Source organism: Callithrix jacchus, chromosome 9 (genome assembly GCF_049354715.1).
Source record: "Callithrix jacchus isolate 240 chromosome 9, calJac240_pri, whole genome shotgun sequence".
Taxonomy (NCBI): domain Eukaryota; kingdom Metazoa; phylum Chordata; class Mammalia; order Primates; family Cebidae; genus Callithrix; species Callithrix jacchus.
The window spans coordinates 10,301,174-10,309,542 of NC_133510.1; the positions used below are offsets into that span (position 1 = coordinate 10,301,174).

General features: G+C 45.3%; 1 pseudogene; it reads right to left on the reverse strand.

Annotated features, from left to right (window-relative positions):
• Positions 1–3,332: 3,332 nt before the first annotated feature.
• On the reverse strand, positions 3,333–7,826 carry LOC108593073 (5-hydroxytryptamine receptor 7 pseudogene; annotated as a pseudogene).
• Between the last annotated feature and the right edge of the window lie 543 nt (positions 7,827–8,369).

Sequence of the window (8,369 nt, forward strand, 5' to 3'; positions counted from 1 at the left end):
GATGTTGGAAACAGATGCTAGGTGCCCCAAAGAAAAATGAGCACGGAGACAAAGGATCTTTCAGCAGCACAGTTTTTACTTCCTGGGCTGCAGGAAGGTTACTGTCACTAGCCATCTTGCCACGAGAGAACAAAGAACAAAAGGAATACACACAAATGTATTCCTTACGCATTTGGGGTCATCCTTACTGCTATGTCTGATCTCCATTGGCTGAAGCCAGATCTCACAATCTAAACTAAAACCCAATTGGCTAATAACTTAAAACTTTTCTTAACAGGTAAAAGCAATGGACAGCTGGGACATGCCTGTGAGCACGTACAGCATAGATATCTTGGTTAAAGTACAAGGACACAGAATGTACTACGTGTCTGTAAGCATGGCATGTCTAACAGCTACATAGGATAGGGCTTAACAAAGTGATTAGCACACTTATTTTTTAACAAGAAAGGAAACTTTAAAAAGGAACTTTTCTACTTCCCACATTAAATGATACAAAATTACAGGATAGAAAGGAGAAGTTCAAGAGATCTATTTTACAACATTAACACTATAGTTATAACAAAATATTCTTGAAAACTGCTAAAAAAGCCAGGAACTGTAGCTCATGCCTGTAATCCCAGCACTTTGGGAGGCCGAGGCAGGTGGATCACGACGTCAGGAGTTCGAGACCAGCCTGACCAACATGGTGAAACCCCATCTCTTATTAAAAAAAAAGAAAAGAAAACTGCTAAAAGAGTTAGTATGAAGCTTTCTTACCACACAAATGTTAACTATGAGGGAATGCATACATTAAGTAGCTAGATTTAGTCATCCACAATGTGTATATACTTCAAAACATCATGTTATACATGATAAATATATACAATTTTGTATGTCACTTAAAAATAAAATATAGGAATGCAAAAATTTAAAAAGCTTACTGGAAGGCAGTCTTTGTGCAGACTGCACAAGGGAAGAAGGGGTAGTGAGGAGGAAATGCCCCCCTCTCCGTGAGCCTCATACTCTTGGGCCAGGACTCAGAAGACTTTCAGATGCACCAGAAAGTACTACTGCTAAACTGAGGCAGGAACACTAATTAGCCACCCTCTGTAAAAATCTTAATGGAATGGATCCTCGTTACCTTGAGAATAAATTCCATCCTACTTAGTATCATAAGCAACTGTGTCCCGATACCTTATTGCCAAATATTATTTGATTTGCCCATGTCTTTCCTATAGGGAAAGATGGTGGAAGCTGTTCTCTCCTGCTTCCTGTTCCATCATTCATAATCTGTTTCACAGAGAAAATGAAAGCCTTCCGACAGGAGCTCCTACAACTTGCCACCTCCAGCCTCCCAAAGTACATAGCCAGACATCCATCTTTTCCTCCCTCTCTCCTCTTATGATGCGAGATATGTCTACCCACCCATGTTCTTATTCACATGTGCGGTTTTTTTTTGTTTTGTTTTCTGTTTCTTGTGAAATTTTTTTTTTGAGACAGAGTCTCACTCTGTTGCCCAGGCTGGAGTGCAGTGATGCAATCTCGGCTCCCTGCAACCTCTGCCTCCTGGGTTCAAGCAATTATCATGCCTCAGCCTCCCAAGTAGCTGCAATTACAGGAATAAGCCACCACACCAGGCTAATTTTTGTATTTTCAGTAGAGATAGAGTTTCACCATGTTGGCCAGACTGGTCTTGAACGCCTGACCTCAGGTAATCTGCCTGCCTTGGCCTCCCAAAGTGCTGGGATTACAGGTGTGAACCACTGCACCCGGCTCCTAAAATATTTTGATTTCTTTGAGAGCTGCTATCTGTCTTATGAGGCTATACAGGGTTAGAATTTGATGTCTTATTGCTACAAAGAGTCTGTTTTTTCAGCCTTAAGATTTAATGTTAATGCTGGTCAGTTATGCCTGAATTCCAAAAGGAGGAGAGTGTAATGAGGCATGATTGGATCCCCACTTCCCATCATGACCTGAACCAGTTTTCCCATTTTCTTTAGAATCCCCTTGGTTGAGATGAGGGGTCCATTCAGTCAATTGGGGGGCTTGAATTTGTCTTTTGGTTTCCACACACTCAACGTATTCAATCATAATACATAATAAACTGCAAAGGAAAATGTCTCACAGCATATTGAATTCTTCAGATATAGACACCAAATAGCCAGGCATGGTGGCTCATGCCTGTAATCCCAGCACTTTGGAAGGCCAGAGCAGACAGAACACTTGAGGTCAGTAGTTCAAGACTAGCCTGGCCAACATGGTGAAACCTTGTCGGTACTAAAAATACAAAAATTAGCTGGGCGTGGTGGCACACGTCTGCAGTCCCAGCTACTCAGGAGGCTGAGGCAGGAGAATCATTTGAACCCAGGAGGTGGAGGTTGCAGTGAGCCAAGATCATGCCATTACACTCTAGCCTGGGAGACAGAGCAAGATTTCATTCTTAAAAACAAAAAAAACAAGACACCAAATAATCTGGACTCTAAAATAATGCTTCCCATATACTCTTGAAGCAGCAATGTTCAGCTCTTGGTAGCAAAAGAAACTTGACCATGGGTGTGGGGAATCCAGCCCTTAACAGCGTACACAGTGCTTTTTATTACCTGGGCTCCACTAATCCTCCCGACAGCACTGTGAGCTGGCATTATCACCACAGCTTTGCAGATGTAGAAAGTGAGTTCTGAGGCCAGGTGCAACGGCTCACGCCTGTAATCCCAGCACTTTGGGAGGCTGAGGTGTGAAGATCACTTAAGCCTGGGAGTTGGAGACCAACCTGGGCAACATAGCAAGACCCTGCCTCTAAATTTAAGGAAAGAAAGAAAGTGCGTTCTTCAGAAGTTAGGAAATTTGCAGAAGAAATACTCATGACACTGGTAGGACAGAGACAGACTGGAATTCATGTCTTTTCACCGGATGTCTTATGATTCCCAAATATTTTTGCTACTTGACCATACTAATAGAACCCATTGCACTGTATCTAGTTTAGTAGCTAATTGACTAGATGTAATATCAAGAATTTTTTTCATCATTTCACACTTATTGAGCAACCTCTGAGTGTGGCTAGTGAGGGAAATATTAAGGAAAAATAGATCTTTCCTTTTAAAAGATTAGATTGTTATAAAGGAGGCATGGTTGTGAGCAGACAAAAATACTCAGAGACCCTTACAAAGCAGCCTAAGAATCTCTTATGAATTGCGAGCTGCATGCTGTCTCACATTTTATTGTCTCTGGATGCATTTAAAATCCATTGAATGTCATCGTTTACTCAGCAGCATTTCTTTCTCGGTGGTGCATCAAATAAGAGGGCCTCTCTTACAATCGATAGCATCTTAGAGTCAAGAACTATGAAATAATTAAATGGCAATTTGTTTAATAGCAGTGAACAAATATTTGTCAAAGGGCAAATCTTTTTTGTCTGGAGTTAATAAAGTTATTATCTTCTGCCACAAAGCTGGAGGTCAACAGTACCGCCGTTATTGATTGCCACTGCCTGGCTCCAGCTCAACTTCCCCTTCCTTAGGATGAAAGCACAGCAGGCAGTCCCTCAGGGCAGCTGCTGCCACAACCTAGTCTGACAATTAGGCTAACAATTTCAAATGACAATGCAACCAATGGGTTAAAAAAAAAAAAGGCATAAAGAATCCTCATAAAGGCCAGGCAGATTGGCTTAATCTAAGCACTTTGAGAGGCCGACCCAGGAGGATCAATTGAGGCAGGAGTTTGAGACCAGCCTGGGCAACATAGTGAGATTCCCTTCTCTGCAAAAATACTAAAAATTCACTGGCAGTAGTGGTGCACACCTGTAATCCCGGGTATTCAGGAGGCTGAAACAGCAGGATCACTTGAGCCCAGGAGTTCTAGGCTGCAGTAAGCTATGAGTGCACCACTGCACCCCAGCCTGGGCAACAGAACGAGATACTCTCTTAGAAAAAGAAAAATAGGCTGGGCATGGTGGCTCACACCTGTGATCCCAGCACTTTGGCAGGCCAAGGCAGACAAATTGCTTGAGCCCAGGAGTTTGAGGCCAGCTGGACAACATGGAGAAACCTTGTCTCTACAAAAAAAATACAAAAATTAGGTGTGTGTCTGCAGTCCCAGCTACTGGGGAGGCTAAGGTGGGAGGATCACTTGAGCCACGGAGCTTGAAGTGCAGTGAGCCAAGATCGTGCCACTGTACTCCAGCCTGGGTGACAGAATGAGACCCTGTATCAAAAAAGAAAAGAGAAAAGAATCCTCATGAAGAGAGTTCAAACAGAAGGACAACACAGCGTTCACGGACACAGTGTTTGAGGGACACTTTCAGAGAAGGCAATTTCAAGAAGTGAGTCCAAGGAGGAAGCTGAACATTCACATAGTATTTGGAAAGCAGTACCATATGTAGATGTAGATACAGATCAGAAAAGCCAGGGTGACAGAGTACAAAGCATTATGGACATTGACACCACAGATGTGAGTACAAATCCTCAACAAGCCGCACATTGGTTGTTGCCTGGGAACGTTCCTTAATTATTTTAAGCCTCAGTTTCCTCTTTTTAGTTATTTTTTGTTTTTTCAGCTACAATTAGTCTTTATTCAATGTAATGTAATGAAACATTTTTGAGTTTAACAATATGTATCTGACGATAAATAATCACTTATATTATGAATATAAGTATACAGGGTCACATTAGCAAATCTCCAGGTCAGGAATTTGTACAAGCTTTGACTGAAAGGACAGTGTCTTCCTCCCCTTTCTGGAAAGGCAGTTCTTCCACATGTCTGGTAAGAAGCAACGTCAATAGGAGTTGGAAGGGTTCATATTCCACGTCAAAATTCTACTTTACCCTTGGAGGGCAGCTTGCTTTATTGTAGAAAAATAATACTCTCTTTCAGTTCTCTGTTATCAGATGAAGGACTGCATTCATTTTCCCCCTTGTAGATATAGGTGCTCTCATTTTCTCATCTACTGTCTGTCTCCTTTGCTCATACTTATTACATGGCATCATTTTAAAAATACGCATCTGCAAAGAGAACTTTTCTGTTCCCTTATCTGCCCTCTATGTCTACCATTTTTTGGTGGGTGGGGGTGGGAGTCAGAGGATAGAACTGCCTTGGCACACAGCTGATTTGACATACGGAGAACTCCATATGTTAAAGTTTGGCTTTTCTGCAGGGGCCCTGTAACTTCCCCAATCATGAGAACAGGCTGGACACAGTGGCTCACACCTTTAATCTCAGCACTTTGTGAGGCCAAAGCAGGTGGATCACCTGAGGTCAGGAGTTCAAAAACAGCCTGGTCAACATGGTGAAACCCCTTCTGTACTAAAAATATAAAAATTAGCCAGGTGTGGTGGCAGGTGCCTGTAATACCAGCTACTTGGGAGGCAGAGGCAAGATAATTGCTTGAACCCAGGAGGCCGAAGTTGTAGTGAGCTGAGATTGCACCACTGCACTCCAGCCTGGGAGACAGGGTGACACTCTGCCTGAAAGTAAAAAATAAAAATAAACACAGAGAACAAATTATCTAGAAGGAACAGACTGGTGTTCTGGAGCATTTCCCAGAAGTGGTCCAGGTGACCGCTTCACACAATTTGGTTTTTAATACAATGCTGCTCAACAAGAATGAACATGTTTATGTCCCGTCTCCAGAAGCATCACAACCTTTCATGGAAAACCCTTTATTCCATATAATGTACAGTTATGGATCGTCCCATGGGTAGCTCCGCTGCACCCTTGTGAAAAATGAAAGTCAAAAACATGTCAATAATCACGTTAATGACAATATGGTTGGGAACCACTTGCACTTCACTGAGGTAAAAATCCTCATTTTCCCCCTTGTAGATATAGGTGCTCTCCTTTTCTCATCTACTGTCTGTCTCCTTTGCTCATACTGATTACATGGCATCATTTTAAAAATACGCATCTGCAAAGAGAACTTTTCTGTTCCCTTATCTGCCCTCTATGTCTACCATTTTTTGGTGGGTGGGGGTGGGAGTCAGAGGATAGAACTGACTCCCCCTCACTTCTCAGGACCCTTCAGAGCACAGGAAAAAGCTTTACTCAGGTTGTATGCTTCTCTCCATCCTAAGACCTGCTCCTGAGCTACACCATAACAATAAGTGAGTTAACAAAGGAAGTACATGACTGGGGAAGTTACAGAGCCCCCGCAGAGAAGCCAAAATATTTATCAGAAGCTTGAAACAAACACTGGGAAATCATTTGTATTAGCTGATGACTGGGTTCTGTTTTCTAACACGGACATGCAACATATTCAATACTGTGCTTACCACAGTTTGCTTGGAAAACCCTCCTGTCATACAACAAAATACCTTCTGTCCATGAATGATTCCTGAATGTTCACTATGACACCTAGACTCGGAAGCATAGGAAGTGTGCATTGGAACCTTCTCCCACTCCCATGGATTTAGACATGTCCAAAGAACCTGAAACTGCTGCCTTTCTGGAACTCAGTTCTGTTGGTGTGCTTACTGCTGAGATGATCTGCTATCTTAAACTGAGAACACACAATAGCACTTTTCCACAGAAAGAAGGAGAGGTCACCATCTCTCTCGTAAGATATTTTGGAAACTGGATCACCCTGTTTGTCATGTTTTACCCATCCCAAGAAAGGACAGAAGCCGCATTTCATTCTGCAGTCTCGGCAAATGACTTTCTTCTGTTTCCATGTCTGTTTTGCTTTATTTCATCTCATTATTCCACTTTCAGTCATGAATCATGACCTTTTATTCTATAGTAGTCAGAGTTGTGCAGGACAAAGGCAGGCCTCTGGCCTCTCAGCAAGCTTCGGGGCTTAATGAACGCCTGCAGCTGAGAGTGCCCGGTTGATATTCTGGTATCGGCACGAAGCGGGTGCCATAGGCAGTTCTCAGGTTGAAGAAGGCACATATAAAAGGGTTTATGAGAGTTTGCATAGCCCAGCCATGGAAATACCCTCTCCACCCACAGTGGCATGCAGCTGCAGGCAGCGCCACAGATGAAGGGTCTGGTTGTCAGAGGAGGAAAAAGGGCAGCCAGCACATGGTGAAGGCCCCGACGATGATCCCCAGGGTAGTTGCTGCTTTCTGTTCCCGCTTCAAGATGGAGATATTTTGCACACTCTTTCACCTCCTTCTGGAACTTCACTGTGCCATTCAGGGTGACTGCTGCTGTCTGGCTCCGCTCGAGGGAAGCCAGGGAACCTGTGTTAGGCTGCGCTTTTCCTGGCGGCCTTGTAAATCTGGTAGCACATGAAAAGCATGACAGACATGAGGCTATAACATGCTACTGCGTGTAGCCAGTCCTGACTGACCAAGCGCACCTTATCATCATTTACATTCTGAGCCCAACCAAACTGTGCGGTTCAGTGACCGAGGCAGAGAGAAGGCAGACAGAAAGAATCATCTTCGCCCTGCATTTCCCATTCTGCCTCATACGGTACGTGAGGGGCCTCCTGATCCCAAGGTACCTGTCGATGCTGATCATGCACGGGGTCAAGGCCGTGCAGCACAGGACATCTATGGAGATAAAGACGTTACGGAAAAGGTGTCCAAAGATCCACTTGCCCCTGATGAGGTCGGTGAAGCTGATGAAGGGCATGACCACCGCAGCCATATGAGAGGTTGGCCAGCGCCAGGAACAGGATTAGGTAGTTGGAGGGCTGGCGGAGCACACGGAGATACCACCAGGCAGTTGCCCGCAATCGTCAGCAGGGAGATGAGCGTCGGGATGAAGCCGATCACAACTCTCTCGGCTCTGTCGTAGCTGATCTGCTCCCTGCGGCTGGAGGCATTGTCCGAGGGCGCGCAACGTATTTCTTGTCTGTGGTGTGTGGAGTGGAGATATGTTTGTAAGACTTGACAGAAAGCAGGCACTCAACTCAGTAAATAGTGAGAAATTGATTTCTGAACAGGAGCGAACGAGCAAAGCCACGCTTACAAAGGCACCTGGACGCCGTGATTGAGGGGATGGTCGGAGGGAGTGGCAGCAGGACAGTGGTTCGCATGCTCTTTCAGTCGTCTAGAAGGCGTCATGGGGCGGGGGTAGAGGGGCGGCTACCGAGACAGGGAGCCCGGCCGCCGCTGTACCAGCGGGATCGGACCTTCGGGTGGGGGCCTGGAGAAGCGTGAGGAGCCCAGGGCTCGGAGGTTGGAGCTCAGGCACACGAGAGGGGACGCCGCCGTGTACCGGCCTAGGGTCGAGGGAGCATGGCAGGAAGCTCCTCCCCACCGCTGCCTAAAGCCAGTCCACGCGAGAATTGCTTTCCAGGGCCTTAGCGGATAGGTTAGACTCGGAATAAGAGAAGGGGTCGGCGGAGGGGGATGGCCTGGGGCCCGCTGCCCGGTTCCCTCCCAAGACAGCCGCAGAACGCCAGAGAAGAGCCGGAGCAGGACCCTGCCGCTCGCCACGCCGGGCCC